The 16308-nt window shown below is 38.1% G+C and overlaps 1 protein-coding gene across 1 annotated transcript in view; it reads right to left on the bottom strand.

The window, feature by feature from the left end:
* Positions 1-16308, bottom strand: part of LOC124165804 — a 514500-nt gene that overhangs the window by 394340 nt on the left and 103852 nt on the right. The window contains exon 2 of the mRNA XM_046543329.1: positions 5003-5061. The gene's annotated coding sequence lies outside the window, so the exon portion shown is untranslated. The remainder of the gene's footprint in view (positions 1-5002; positions 5062-16308) is intronic.

Here is a 16308-nt window from a genome sequence, read left to right as displayed (position 1 = left end):
TAAAATTTTAATATTTTATCATTTAACCGTTTAAAAACTTAATTATAAGTTCAGCTGACCCTAAAAATTGTCATGGTAATTACCATTAATGAGCTTGTAACATATTAATTTTTTCCTACATTGAAGCTCATATATCTTTTAAGTGATCATATGAAATAAGCAAATGTGTGCTATTTTAATTATTTTAGATGACAAACTATTAAACGATTAAATAAGTTCGCAAATGTATTCATATTTCATACAGAGAATTGTAGAAAGGAGAATTGTTAAAAAATAAAATATTGCCCTAGAAATTTCATAATTTTTTCTAGCTTAAAGTTCAAAAGGTTGCAGAGAGGTTTTTCTTATGAATCGTTAGGATAGGAATATTTTGTTTCCAAGGATAGATATGAGAGATAATAATTTCATTAGCGATTCTCCATGCAAGTTTACCCCGAGTTCGTTTGGATAATTAGGCAAATTTTTCCGTCGTCCCAAGGGGGCACTAACCACTCGGGATCTTTTATAACCCTCAGGGAGGATGAGGAGGGTGATTGTGGTTGGCTAAGTGGAAGTTTAACTTTGAGAAAAAAAAATGTTGTCTCTCCCCCGCGGAGAGTTTCCGTTCCCAAGCAACGCATGAGAATGTCAGGCTAAAGGGGATAGATGCCCTGGGCAGGCCGGAAACCGAAACGACTTTGTATGCGCCAAACCAAGTCTCTAGCTAAAAGATATCGTCTTTTATCTCTTGCTCATTATCTATCCACTATCCTATTTATTCTCCACCTACTTTATCTTCAAGAATCTATCTAGTATTTTCACAATTTTTCGAAACATCGGCCAGAAGGTACAGTGTTATGATAAAGAATGGTGTGCGTAGAACATGATTTAAATGAAGAGTTTTTTTAAAACAGTTTAATTAATTATTTTTGAACTTTTTTATCTTTTATTTATATTTATCCGTTATTCCTCAGTCGATATACCTTAGCCACTCGAAAAGAGAGAAACCCGGCGTTGAAATTAGTCTACTCCGAACGAAAGGTGCCACGGAAACTTCGGCTAAACGGCCCATCCAACGGATGGAGTTCTGCCATCTTGAAGTTCTAATCAAGGCACTAAAGCAGCCATTGGGCAGTCGCTGAGAAATCGCTGCCACCCTATCCTCACGGTAAGCGTATGAATTACTGACACCGCACCATCAATTTAGTATAACCCCGTATTTCATCAACGTCAACTATCCTAAAATAGGTTTTATGCATCCCTCCACTCAATAATCGGCTAATCTTTTAACACCTACATAATTCTTCTGCTTTATATCCACCATAACGTGGTCTATGCTCATTTTTATATACCATACTGTATTATCATGTGGTCGATTAATATGTTCTATCTTTTACCCATGGCTTTCAAAAGACTTCTCTTTTCTCTCATTCTTCTCTGAGCGCTTCTTCATTGATAACATCATCCCCAAGGCGTGCCAATGCTCATATAAAGGTCATGAGGTTACTGCATTTATCTCAGGGCTAAAGAAATCAGAATTAATTCGAGAAACTATTAGGCACAAGTGATTGAAATTTTCTCTGGCAGAATAGTCGAAAACCTTGCCAACTGATCTCTGGAACTAAAATCCTACCTGGTTGTAAAAGTTGATAGAAATGGAGCACAAATTTGAGAGTGCCTAAAAGCCTGCAACTATTACAACTTGCCTGAGGTTCTTTATTTTGATTGACGTATAGGAATACTTCTATCATGGCACAGTTCCTGGAAATTTTTGATAAAGGCTTGTTTGTAAATATTAATGATAAATAAGATGTCTGAAAAGTATTTGAATAATCTTTAAATAAAATAAAACTTTTTACCTTTAATTATTTTGGACGAAAATATTTGGTACAAAAATTAATTTTGCTCACTAAATGAGTATTTCCTCCTATTTTTATTGACCGAAACAATTAAACTAAATCCTTTGTTGTTCTCTTTTTTCTGCCTTAATGTCAGCACAATCTTATTTTAAAAATTGCCTTAAATTTAAATAATCCTTATTTAGCTGTAAAAAAATTGGTAAATTTTACTATGGGTATAAAAGTAGGCATCAATGTTAAATCCCTTCTACATATTTTTTAAGTAATTGACACACTTCAGTGATTAAAAACTGCTTGCAATTAAATTTTCAATAATTTTTAGATGAAGAAGTTGTATCTACTTATTGTGGCATTGGCGTTACTATTTAGGACGAATAATTATTATTATCTGACGATTCTTTTTGGGTCCCGTTTAGCTCTAGGAATCGTAGATGAAGCAGCCTATTCATTGCCTTTCTAATGAGGAGACCAGCAGAATTTTACACACACGCATGTCCTGGGTAGTTAAAGAACCTAATCAAACAGGACTTGAACCCTCGACCCTCGGGGTTGGAAGGTGAGGCCGCCTCCTGGGTCCTAAAAATAAAAAAAATCCCCATAGCAGCAGCCTGGTATGTTTGAAATGGGGTGATTAAATATTTTAGTTTTGATACTAACCCTATTTTAAAAAAATAGTAGCTTCTTTCGATAATCTACGCATTTATACTGGTTTATTTGATTTAAACAAATACATTCAAATTATTAAGCAATATATCATCTATTAATACCCATTTTGGTGTGCATTCAATATAACCGGCCCCCTCTCCCAAAGACAAGTCCTAATTATGTCACTGATATTTGGTATAAAAGTCATCGATGAGTCGAATTTTATACCAAAATCATTATTTTCGTGATATTTAAAAAATAATTGCGGTATTCTCTCTTTATCATTCATCTTTAATCATCGCCATCACCTTTATAACTCTTCTTTTATCTTTTAGGCATATCATATGCTTGAAGGTCGGCCTTTGCTGCCAGAAATATACTGATAAAATATGCATGACCATTGCGCTTGCGTTGTTTCCATATTAATGAACCGATTCCCCTCTTACTTTCAGAGTTCATCAATACGGCATGGCATTGTTCATTTGAAATTTCGCTTTGATATTTGTTAGCGAGGCAACTAAATATCACCATTTTGAATTTATATCCCTACCGGTGAATTTATTTTATACCATGATATTGAATATTCATGTTTGGCTTATAGCATGACCTGGTTTCATTTTGGAATCCAAGATATTATTATTAATGACTGGAAAGTACGATAATAACATATGAATAGCCTTGTTGCTAAAATATTTAATGATTTTCGATATTGAAATTATAATGGCGTATAGTACGCCCGGGGGAATAGGAATTTTTTCCCTCGCATATTTGTATTAATTTTGGCCGCGTTCCAAATTGACCTCGACTAATGGAATTCAGAGAGATGCAACGACACTTTCGAGTGCCGTTATTTGCTTTGCTAAAAGTTATTTGCTTGCTTCTAAGCTACTTCAGATTTAGGGGCATATTTTAACAGGCGCCATTTGAGGGTTATACGCGTACGTCCTGAATGTTTTCCCTATTATTTTCTCTTACGGCAGTAAAATATTTTTATTCCTTCTGATGTTGTATTGTCTGCTATTTTCCCGGGGAACAATTCAGTGAAGATTTCTCGGGTGTCACGCAGAGGGAAATTTTCCATATGTTCTTCCGACTTTTCCATGACAGGCCATCGTATTCAGGTATTCAGGAATTCAATGTTATTCCTTTCGTAAATCGTTTTTTATGCCTTGTACAACGGGTTAAACGGGTTGCTTCTTCAGCATTTCTTTATTGGCTGCTAGTCTCCTCATACTTTCAGCAGATGGTCCGATATTCTACAGCACAGCATTTATCTCAAACATACAATCTCAGCGAAGATGCTGCGCCGATCCCTTGATCTCTACTGGGATCGGATAGTGAAAGTATCTACTCAGATCCGACAGCACGATCAACAATGTCAGTGAAAACAACGTAAGCAGAATCTGGAGCCACCTCCGGAAAGTCTGAGGGGACTGGTAGACAATCAGGAGTCACTGAGATAGTATCCACTTAGATGCGGTAGTAATTGTATGTTTATCTATATTTATGAGAAATCGTTTATCGAAACATTGGAAGGAGGTATGTAAAATCTAACTAGTGTAAAACCCGAGAAATCTTCACTACTTTAGATGAGTATTACATGCATAGTATTGCAGTCCTAATATCAAAATTCTGCAGCTCTATATTTCTCCCTATTATCCCAAACTAGTTATTTTACCTCCATAAGGATTTATTTCCCCCACATCCTTCTTGATCTATTCTAGGTACAAATCAATAGATCTTTTTTAGGGAACTATTCAGTCTATTTTTCCTTCTGTTGTGTTTCCCACGTAACTTCTGTTTCTCTCTACGTGGCTAATGGTTCGTGTTATTCCTTGGCGTACAATCAGTGGCGTAGCGATGGGGGAGGCCCGGGGAATCCAGACCCCCCTCCAGAAATAATACAACACAATTACTTTCCTTCAGAAGAGAAAAGACAATGTCGAAAAATCATGAACATAAAAAATATTTCTTTGACTAATGAAGTTATTTCGACTATGAAAAGTGCTAAAATTAGTTAAAACCTCTGTTTAGTAAACCCTGTTTTTTTAATTTTCCCCACTAGTTTTGGACAACCCCCCCCCCCCCCGAACGAAATTCCTAGATACCCCGCTGAGTACAATAATCCATTGTTACCTTTCATCTCCAACTTTTCTATAAGACCCTCTTGGATATTTGTCCCTAACGACAATATGCTAAGTGGGTAAGATTAACTTGTTCCAACCTGTGGGCGTTCATTTGTTTTATATTCAGATATTGTGGTATTTTGTACATTGGCTTAGTTTTATACCTATCGCTCACCCAATCCCATTCCTATCGAATCACTTCATTTGGCCCAAAATTAAGGCCTAAGGGAATCTTGTTTCATTCCACTGGTACGTAATCGTATAGCGTTCATTAGTCAGTATCACTTATAAAGATCCTTAAGTCTTTTATCGAATTTATTCCGAATTGAAATTTATAGAATTATGTTTTAGAATAACCGGCAGCATTGAAATATAATATGAGGTGGCACTTACTGTTTTGATGATAGTCTAAAGGTAGTGATGAAGCTGCTGGTGTGAAGCCCTAATTAATCCTGAAAAAAATAAGAGAAATATTAGTTTTATGTTTGGCTGGTAAGAATGGAATATATTACGCATGCAATTATTCCTCCTAGGACATGAAACTCGGAGAAATGACGTATTTCCGTCATAATTTATTTGTTAACTTTGGGACATCAGAGTGGTGTGATGTCTTGAGTGTTGGCTGCCCACTAACGGGTCCCGAGTTTAAGTCCCGGTGGTTGCGTAGATTTTTTAAAGACCGCCAGATTCTTGCTCGAGTTCTTTGTGGATGGTAATTCATGTAGAGCATGCCGTTATTCGGAAGGAAAGTTAAGCCATGGCCCTCTTGACATCTTTCGTTAAGAGCAGATGATGCCGACACCGGGTTTCCCTCCTCCATTTCCTACCCTTCTCAATGTATCAAATGACCCAAGGTCTCGTTCGCCTCCTCTAAAAACCATGCTTGCATCGATAGCGCGGAGGTTAACAGTTATTTGCGGTTTATTTTAAATATAATTTATTCCACCAACTCTAATAAATATTTTATAACTTATTTTAAACGGTAAAACTTTGATTTAGAGAGTGTTATAAATTGTATTAAATATTGTATGAGTTTCTGAAAATAGCCAAGTCAATTTTTTTGAGAATACGTCCAGTAATTAAACTCTACACAATGATTGTTCTACTGTTTAGTGTATGAAGTTAGTATGCAGCGCTTACTATTACGAAGTAAAGTAAGTTAGTGAGAGGATATAGTGCAGTAAATATAGTCATTTTACAGTGGAAAAGCATCATGCAATATTATACCTATAACCATATATTTTGCTTGAAGACAACACATTACCCAGTTTTAGTTGATTACATGCTGGTATAAATTATGGAAGACTTTATTTAGGGACCCACAGAATGTAAACCAATTCTAAAGACGTTGTATGAATTGATTTTTTTAACAATGCATTGGAAAGATGTATTATTATCTGGCCTATAAAGAACTAGCCTCAAAATAAGCCCAACGTGACATGAAAAATACTATCTAATCCGTCACCCTTCTCCACTTCCCACAACTCTCAACTCCCTCCTTTTCTGCCAGATGTAGCATCTATATTGTATGTACTATGAAGAATCCCTGCCTCAACAGATACTATTGAGAAAGCGACCAGCATCATTTGGTAGACGTTGGGGCCACCCAAAAAATGACGCAGTGGAATTGCCAAATGAATGTTTTGTCACCAAGAAATAATTATTTATTTGGTATCTATGGAAATATGAAAACCGTATTTTCTCACTCTTAGCTTTAATTTTGGTGGTTGATAATTTTTTTCAATGTTTCAAGTAAGCTGGTTGTAAAATGTTCCTGTCCAATAAAATTAGCTATCGTAACGCCCAATATATTCGTTTCAAGGTTGTAGACATGTTTTCATATTTGTGTGTACTCGCTCTCTTCAGCGGACTTTTCCGTTCTATCTGCCAATTCTCACAATTTTAGGCTGCCCTCTGTTCCTTAAGGATTGTTTTATAGGTGTTATAGCTAACCTGCTTAAATTGAATTCTGAGTGTACTTAACAGTTCATGGCTTCCAGACCATCTGATTCTTACAAGGTATGGACTAATGGATACCGTAATGATATTCATTCCATTTACGATTTTAGATCGATTCTAGGCCTTGTCTTATCAGGCCCAAAAATATGTATGAATCAGTTAGTCAGTGGTTGTAAGTGGGTTATATAGTGTGCATACAAATGCATTCCTTTTATTTTTTCGGGACATTTTGCAAAAAAAACGATTTGAAAGTAATGTTCGTACGTAGGTTTCCGCGGTGATTACTTGAGTTCAGCATTCTTTCGGGCTGCATCCGCGTCCGTTGTCGAAGAACCACAACAGTTTCGCCAGCTCTCCTGCCAGCGTCCTCAGGTGAAGGATGAAGTGAAGCTTTTAGTCCTCTCTTATATAGGCAATTTTTTGGCGCCAATTCGGTGGATTTCTTTCGACCAATCAGGGAACGTCCTCGTATTTGCGTCGAATATACCTTTTCCACGCGCTGTGCAAAGGATAGCCATCCTCCCTGTTAAAGTTCGCTGGTCTTTTGACTATCTCAATGGCCTCTCTTATTATTCTCGGGAAGTACTTGTCTTCTCTCGCAATTATTTTGGCGTCGTCAAATAAGAAGACAGCCTTGGAATCTTACGACAAGCGGCCTTCACTGTGGCTGAGATACGTCGACGACACATTTGTGATTTGGCCACACGGCGAGGAAGAAATAAAAATGTTCCTGAATCATCTGAACTCACAGCATCACGCCATCCAATTTACTATGGAGTTGGAAAAAGAGCATCAGCTATCCTTCTTGGACGTCCTGGTGAAGAGAAAAGGGAATGGAAGGCTTGGACACAGTGTATACAGAAAGCCTACACACACCGACCGCTATCTAAATGCCGCATCACATCACCATCCCAGCCAGAAGAGCTCACTAGTGGCTACTCTTGTTAACCGAGCATATAAAATTTGCGACTCGGACTCAATTGCCAGCGAGAAGAAGCACCTGACATCATCCTTACTTAGAAATGGATACAGCGCCAACATGGTCCTGAAAAGGGCCGAGAAGGAAGAAAACAGAGGACAAGTGCCCGCGACGCCTGACCCGGAAGATGCCACCAGGCCGGATCCGAAGGCTTATGTCACCATCCCCTTCATCGCAGGGACGTCTGAGAAAATCGCGAGAGTATTGAGGAAGCATGATGTAGTGACCAGGTTCAACTGCGTCACTAAGATAGCTGACATCCTACCCGGGCCCAAGGACAGAATTTCACCACTACTCTCCGAAGGCGTGTAACAAGTGCCATGCTCTTGCGGTAAATGGTACATTGGTGAAACATGCAGAGCGCTGAACACCCGTATGAGCGAACACCGAAGAGCGACCAAAAACAAACAGTTCAAAGCCTCTGCCATCGCGGAGCACGCCTGGAGTGAATCCGGACATTCAATTTTATTTGACGACGCCAAAATAATTGCGAGAGAAGACAAGTACTTCCCGAGAATAATAAGAGAGGCCATTGAGATAGTCAAAAGACCAGCGAACTTTAACAGGGAGGATGGCTATCCTTTGCACAGCGCGTGGAAAAGGTATATTCGACGCAAATACGAGGACGTTCCCTGATTGGTCGAAAGAAATCCACCGAATTGGCGCCAAAAAATTGCCTATATAAGAGAGGACTAAAAGCTTCACTTCATCCTTCACCTGAGGACGCTGGCAGGAGAGCTGGCGAAACTGTTGTGGTTCTTCGACAACGGACGCGGATGCAGCCCGAAAGAATGCTGAACTCGATTTGAAAGTAATTTCATATGTACCAACGTCGGAACCTCTCTAGCCTCTATACGTAACGAAATCCTTTTGATGCAACCTATTCCATGTCGTAAAAAGTCTACTCGAGGGAGACTTGAAAGTTTGTTAAAATTCTCCTTAGCGGGTGAAATTTGTCTTAAGAGCATCTAGTACACACATTCTTCTTACGATGCCATGTACCTACTTTATGGCGCCGATTCAAAGGGAAGTGTCGAGGAAGGTGATAATTCTATGACATGACGGATCATGGAGGAAAGGTAGCTCGGAGACATCACCCTCGGGTATTCTGTTATCGGATCGACCCTTTTTTTCCCGGCGAAGGAACTGAATGGTAGAAAAAAAACTTGGTCGTGCAGTTTTACCCGTCGGCTCGCGGGTGATAACGGGCACATCTTCCCTTGGTTTCTCGCGCGACTCGGCTTTAACCTCTCCCTTCGGAAATCCACGCATGAAACCTGCTTTCAATGCGCCTTTCGGAAACGCGGCGATGGAGATTACCGAGTTCAGTTCGTGTCTCTCCATCTAAGCCTCCGCCTCCCATGATGTATTGCGCCGAGGCTGAAGCTTTTGAACTCAGCCCAAAGAGGTCCAAGAGTGACGTCAGAGGTGTAAAGCGCTACACTCAAGATCGAACTCTTAACCCCTCTGGTATACACTTCGAAGTTAACTGCTATGCCAGAAGCTCATAAAACATCATCTCGCCATTATAACGTTTTTTTTTACAGCCGCTGACATCAGGAAGAGAGTAGACTTAGCCAATGCGGCGTTTTTTTAACATTGATATATTCTCCAATAAGTATAAAAGTGAAAATAACTGCAACTATAAAAAATAAACAAAATTTTTTACATGAGATTGTAACAGGGGAGATACATCGGAACCCTGAGTGTTTAAAAGCAAGAACCAGAAGAGTCCAAGGGTAAAACAATGGTCTCCCTGGCATCATAAGGATAGGTAAGATAACTGAAGAATCGTCATGCAAGGCATATTGAAATGAGAAAAATACTAAAGTTTCACAATTAGCGTTTATCGAACACAACCATTGTTTCAACAAATAGTGTCATTATCAAGGTAAACTATGTAATTAGTGTCATTATCATTACCATAGGTTACCTTGATAATGAAACTATTTATTGAAACTCTGACCGGTTTTTAATATAATTTTCGTGAGGAATTTTACCAGTTTTGTCATTCCAGTATAAATATTTATAATTTCCGTAAAATAAATCCCGGCGTTATTTTCATTTGTTATTTAATTACTAATGCTATCTAGTGAAGAGTTTGAGTTGGAGACTAACACTTAACGGTTCGGAAACATGGACGCTTAGATATGAGGAGGAAAAATTACTGGAGGCACTCGAGATATGGGTGTGAAGCAGTATGGAGTAAGTGAAGTGGATGGAGAGTAGGAGGAACGACAATGCGCTTGACATGGTGGGTGACTAGAGGAAAATTCTGGTTGAGATACGAAGTAGACGGAGCGTTTGGAGAAAGCAAATATGAGAGAGTGTTAGCGGAAATACATTTGGTAGTGTTTGAATATAGCACAAGTATTATTATAATTTAACTGTTATACTCCTTATGGTAGGTTTGCATGAATTTTTGAGGTTCACTATGGCCTTCTTCTCCCATCGTGGTTGTCTCCCTATTTCCAATGTTTTATGTGTATTTTTAATGGGTGTTTTATTAGGAGAGAACTGATATGCCAAAAAAGTTAGCTCTTTTTCTTTATTGTTCTAAATTGAATTTATTTATTAGACTCCACTCCCATTTTGGAATCCCCTCTTCAAGTCACTTTAGGGCCTAGATCCTTATAGGCCTTATCCCGCCTACATTATATTCTTCCACCTATCTCGGTTTATAACATCCCTTTCCAATCAGTACTCGCTCAATCCAAACCGTCTGTCTTTTCCCTATCTCAAGCAAAATATTTCTGTCCTCCTACACCATGCCTAGCACTCCGTCTTTCCTCTTATTACCCGTCGATTTCACCTTTTACATTCTTCTCCACACCCATATTTCGAATATTTCTTGTTACTTGGCAGTCACGATTTCTTGGATCTGTCACCGGTTAAGTTCTTCCATATCTCCCTCCGACGTTTCGATGTACAACTCGTCCATCCTCTTAGTCGTTTAAGATTTCAAGCAGCGCAGATGTTCTTTCCCCAGTTGTCCCTTTGTATAGACTCGAAATGCACTTAATTCCACGTGTAACAATCGGCTCAGTCAGTATTCTTCTAATCGTGTGATTGGACGGAAATTTTTAGTCGCTTGTCCACCTCTTTCCTCAACTTCCACGTTTCCAAAGCGTAAACCGCTACGCTACAAACCAAAATCATCACTATTATTTTATTAAAATCCTTACATAATGACAAGTACTGCTCTGTAAAATAGTTGCAATGGATCGGGAGTGATGTGTCGTGTTAAAAGGCTTGAGGTAGGCGTGTACAATGGGGTGCCGTGAGTGCGTGTCACGCGTAGAGAGCGTCGGCGCCCTAGATTAAAGGAATTTCGGGAAAACTCACCAAGTCAACTCATCCGTGGGATCGATAGGGCGAGCGGGGAGGATGCATAGAGCGGGCGAGAGGCTATTGCTGGAGGAGAGAACATAGCCACGCACGCTGACGCAACCACTTACCCTGCTCCAATTTCGGCGGTATGTAACAAGATTGTTGACAGAAAACTAAGCAGTCCTTACACAGGCATTTATTTATTTCTTTTCAGTCGCTTTTCCGTCCAAAGATAATCACTCCATTAATTTTACTTTCGTTATCATTATTTTTATTTCAGAATTTTTATACTCGGGCGTTATCCAACATATTCATATTCAATTTTGTTACTGCGGTGGTCTAAGAAATAAAAGTATTTCATGTCATTTATAAAATTTGTTTTTGGATTATTGGATAGACATTTATACCGAAATAAAGGTGAGTAAGGTTTTCCTTGACCTTGCGTGATAAAATACCTGTACCTGACATAATTTCAAGTATTATGTGTACATAGTTTTGCTTCGAAATTCGTTCTACTTCTGTTGCAAGGGGTGTTAATATTTCAATTTTTTCACTATATTCGCTATGGATATTTTGATATTTGTTCTGAAGTGTATATTTATTCATTTTTTACTACACAGATCTGTGCAAATTGACTATTGTCAGGTGGCACAGTAAAGTTAGGCCATAGGGCAGTAAAGTTGCGCAGTAAAAATTGAAGAACAACGTGAAACATGGGAACCATCGCGAAACTTAAATAAACATACTATAAGACATTAAAATTACGTTGAAATTTACGCAGTTCGCATATCATCATCAGTGGTTTACAAGTATAGATTTACCATATTTTTTTTAATGCCTGTATATTACAGAGCAAGATTTTAGACAGATCTCCTGGTTACTGGTTCAATTCCATAATTTTCCTGTATAGAGATGAGAAAATTTCAACCTCTTCTCATTATGCTCGCTTTGTTACTTTTTTTGTCGTTGTAAAATCTTGCCTCTCAAATTTCGATCACTTCCAAATTATCTAGAGTAGAGCGCTGGAATTTCTGGATGGGATCATGATGCATTGTTCTAACACTTTTTCAGTGGTCGGAACAGTATGCATGCCTATAAAGATATATTTTCCTCGCTTAATGACATAATATTTAAGATTCTATGGGAAATGATTTACATTTTATGGAGGAATAACTTCATGCATCTTGCTAATAACCGAATCTTTCCAAAATTTACCTTCAATGAGGCAGGTTTATCATTTATTACGTTATTATTTTTTGACCAATTAGCTACAAGAGTAATGAGGTGCCCCAGACAAAATTGACCCTTCATTTTTTCGACCACCTAGTCTACATATTCATGAGCCGACTTCCCTTGTGTTCCGCACCATAATGTTTGGCATTTCCCCTGATTTTCACAACATAATACATGGAACAAGTAAAGAGAGATGTGAAAGAGAAGAAATACGTAGGTGTGAAAAGATTGGCTAATGAGAGAACTGAGTGGAGAGCTGCGTCAAACCAATCCTAGGATTGTTGACCAGTGATGATGATGATATCCCCCATCAACTTCTTCCCACGTAGTTATCGTCAATAGATGTTTAGCCAAAATGAATGTACCGATAATGATGCGGTACTTATCTGCGAAAGAAATCAATCAGGGAACGAGAACATTTGAGTGGGCTAAAAAATGAATTTTTGTGGGGCTTAAACTCCTCTCTGAGCGAAAGTTGTCTGCTTATATCATGGTCTCAGATCCGAATTTTTCTCAAAATTGAATGATATTTACCACTGCTGTACGATTCGTAAATTTTAAAAATTTTAGAAAATTCCGGCTGAAAATGGAGACAAATACCTAAAAAGAAGAAATCACTGCAGATTAGCCCACTTCGGCGATGGCCATTGATGAGCATAACTTTCAGCATTAAATTTGCTTAGTTAAAAGAATTCTTTGTTTTGAGAAGCGTAAAAATGGTAAAAAAGTGTCAAGCTTAGGTAACCCGCACATTGCCTTAAATGTCAGGCTACTTTTACCATCATTTACATTTTGCCCTTTGGAAGCCGAATCTTTTTCTCAAGATCTTTTTCAAAATTTATCCCTTCATAAACGTCTAGATGATACTTTAGATTGAAATAATTCCCACAATGAAGCCTAAACCTTAGTTTATTTCGAAATAAATGTAAGTTGTGGTGTATAAATGCATATTTGGTGATTTATTCCTAGTAAATACGTATGTTGCTGTTTAAGATAGTGTATAAAAGAATATTGAACAATTCTCGTTCGTCTCAGTATCTCTTAATTAGCATTGTGGTGTAATTTCCCATAAATATGTACGAAGAAATGGTTATTATTGTTGGTTGATGGAAGTAGCCATGTCCTCATATCATTCCTCTATCAGCAATAAGGTTCGTTTCGTTTTGTGATTAAGTGATTTTACGTTTATAATCATTACAATAAAATACTACTTGATTTTTCATTTCAGTAATTAAGACGTTTTTCGGTCCACCGCAGTGCACATGTCTAACTTCGCCCCTCTGCTTCGAGGGAATGTCCGAAGTGAATGAATAGAGGTGAGCAGATGCTCGCGCCAAAAGTCTCAATCGCCTCTTCGCCTCCTGCGAAGTTCCCTGGGCCAAAAGAGTGATATCGATGCTTTTGTGCGGCCTTCTCATACTTTTTATTTTTATTCTCTTCCCCTTTCGGATCTTTTGTGTAACGATTTCTTTCCCTTCAGGCGAGGATCGCACCGGGTGCAGAAAAAACTGACCGACCGCCCGCCCGCCTGCCCGCCCCAGGAAAAAATATCGCGCGGGATGGAAAAAAAAACTGCGGGCGGGGGAAATTTCATTTTTGCTTCTCTTTTCATCCGCGGCGCGGCGCTCCCGTGCTTTAAAAAAAAGGCTTAAGTCAGCCGACACCCGGAGGAGCGAGAGAGGTGTGGGATCAAGATAAGAGGGAGGCCTTCCTTCTTCTTCTTCTTCTCTCCTCTGCCTTTTCTTCCTCCATATCTCTACCTTCCCTCGGGCCGCGTTCCAAAACTCAAACTTGAGTCCTGACGCTACTTCGGTGGCTCGCATCCCGAATTCATGTTCTGTTTGAGTTCAAATTTTGGGAATTAACTTTAACTCAACTCAACTTAGCAAGAGTAGATTATTTTGGTTACTTACAGGCGTAAAATTTATAAAACAATACCTTGATTCTAGTAATTTATGTACTCTTTGTTTATTATAGTTTAATACCTTTAATATTTTACTTCACTAGACTTTACCATAGTCACTCATTGTAAACTGCTCATAAAAAAATAGCTATTTTGGAAAACAACCCGTGGAGGTATTTTTACTACAGATAATTAATTTCAAAAATGTGACACTACGGTGGTGGAAACCTCAGAATTTCGCTACTAAATTATATTAGAAACTCAACTAATCTCATCAAACTACTTGGGACTCAAATTATCACCGGTGGAGTATAGTATGAGCAAGCCTTGGGACACTATGAGGTATTGTAACACCAACGTGGCAATCGAGTCAAGCTTGAGTCACTATAAATACTTGGATAAAGTTCTGAAATGCGGCTTATTAGTCTGTATTTTTATCCCTTCTACACATCTGACGTCCTTACATGTTTGTCCTCCATATCTCCCTTTTCCTCCTTCAAGATTCAGCCTTCAATAGTCTAGGAAAGGTATGTCGAAATGGATAAACTTCTACGTACGCCATTGATGGATAGCATTGAGGTAAAAAAAACGACAACAGTTCATTTATTTCTCATTCACAAACTTAAGAGTAGATAGCGACATATTGTGTCATCGTGAAACAGGTAACATAATGAGAGAAAAGTTTTTGCACGGTACTCAGAATTTTATTGTAAACCGAATCAAGTTTTGGCAAATTATTTATTTTATGACCTAGAAAATGACATGATTTTTCAAAAATTAGGCCAACTAATAATAAAATTGTGAGAACCATGTAAAGGTTTTACTGCAATTATGTATCCACCTGAATTATTGCTGCAAATGCATAAGGGCTAAAAGTTATGTTGAGATAACAATATTGATTCATTACCACTTATTGCTGTGAAGATGTAACAATTTTTCAATTTGAGCAAATCTTATTGTAGGGTTGTCTTGAGATTCAGCGAATATGGGTGGTAATATATCTAATCGATCAGGGATCCTCGCAAATGCTCGTAGGAACATGCGATGAATCTCCCTTTCTTATCTGTCATCTGTGTTCCTTCGCCCTTTCTTCCTCTTTATGTCTTTTTCCCCCGTTTGACCTTCTTCCTTCAATTTGCCGTCCTCTCTCGCATTTATCCCCAGCTATCTTCTTTTCCATCACCGAGTTTAAGCTTTAAAAATCTCAAATGGTTTGTGTCAAAACGGATAAAAATTCTCCATATGCCTTTAGTGAATAACTTTGCGATAAAAAGAGGGGGAAAGTTCATTTATTGATATAATATTTGTAGAAGGTGGCGGGCCGCTGAGATGATGCTCGCCGTATTAGAAGGGTAGAAGAGGGGTAAGGGAGGAGAGAAACGCGGTGTCAGTATTAACGTGCTCATTACGATAAGAGCCGAAGGGCTCGCGGCTCGACGTCCCATCCAACGGACGGAGTGTTGAACATGAAGTGCCCTCCACAGAGCACTAATATAAACGTCAGTCTCTGAATAATCTCCACCACCAGATTTGAGCCACCACCGAAATTTGACCTCGCGCCTACTGGGTGAGTAACCAGCACTCTCATCAACGTTTCAGCATGATTCCAAGTTCATATCTTTCCATTTTTTATGATTGCAGATTTATTAGAGCTAATTATTACTTTTGGAAGAAGGTAGCTTCATTATCGCTGATGACTGGAAGGAGAAAATTCTTCAAAACCGCTGACATTCAATGATTTATATCAATGCAAAATAAATTTCATAGAATGGCAATACTTTCATAAAATTCATATATGATAATATAATAAATTTCATAAATGACTCAATAGGTACTTAATGGTAAATATTTGTTTACATGACTACATAATCCGTCGGCAATCTTTATGGTTAAGCTAGTTCTGTTTTGCGAGAAGTTTATGCCAAGTCTTATTTTATCATAAATTTGTGGATGGATAGTTAGCAATCACATATTTTTTCATTGTCATTTGTTACAATCAGCTGAATAACTAAAGTAAGCTATATATAATTGAAGTAAACGTGCAAACTGTTCATGGTGACCTACTGCATCTCTGAACATTCAGGTTATACCATTTTTTTATTCAACCATTAAAACGGAGAGTTATCTATGCATGTCACATGAATTTAGGATTAAATGGTTTGGTGTTAAGTACTCTTAAACAACATTATAATGGTAAATATTTAACTCTGAAAAATACTCAACGACTATAAGAGCCATGCTTTTTTTTAAACTAGTTACACGAAGTACATCATTGCAAAAACGAAATTATTCACC

The sequence above is a fragment of the Ischnura elegans genome, chromosome 9, assembly GCF_921293095.1.
Source record: "Ischnura elegans chromosome 9, ioIscEleg1.1, whole genome shotgun sequence".
In the NCBI taxonomy this organism is placed as follows: domain Eukaryota; kingdom Metazoa; phylum Arthropoda; class Insecta; order Odonata; family Coenagrionidae; genus Ischnura; species Ischnura elegans.
Note: the sequence above shows the minus strand (reverse complement) of the source record. Positions and strands in the feature narration are given on the sequence as shown.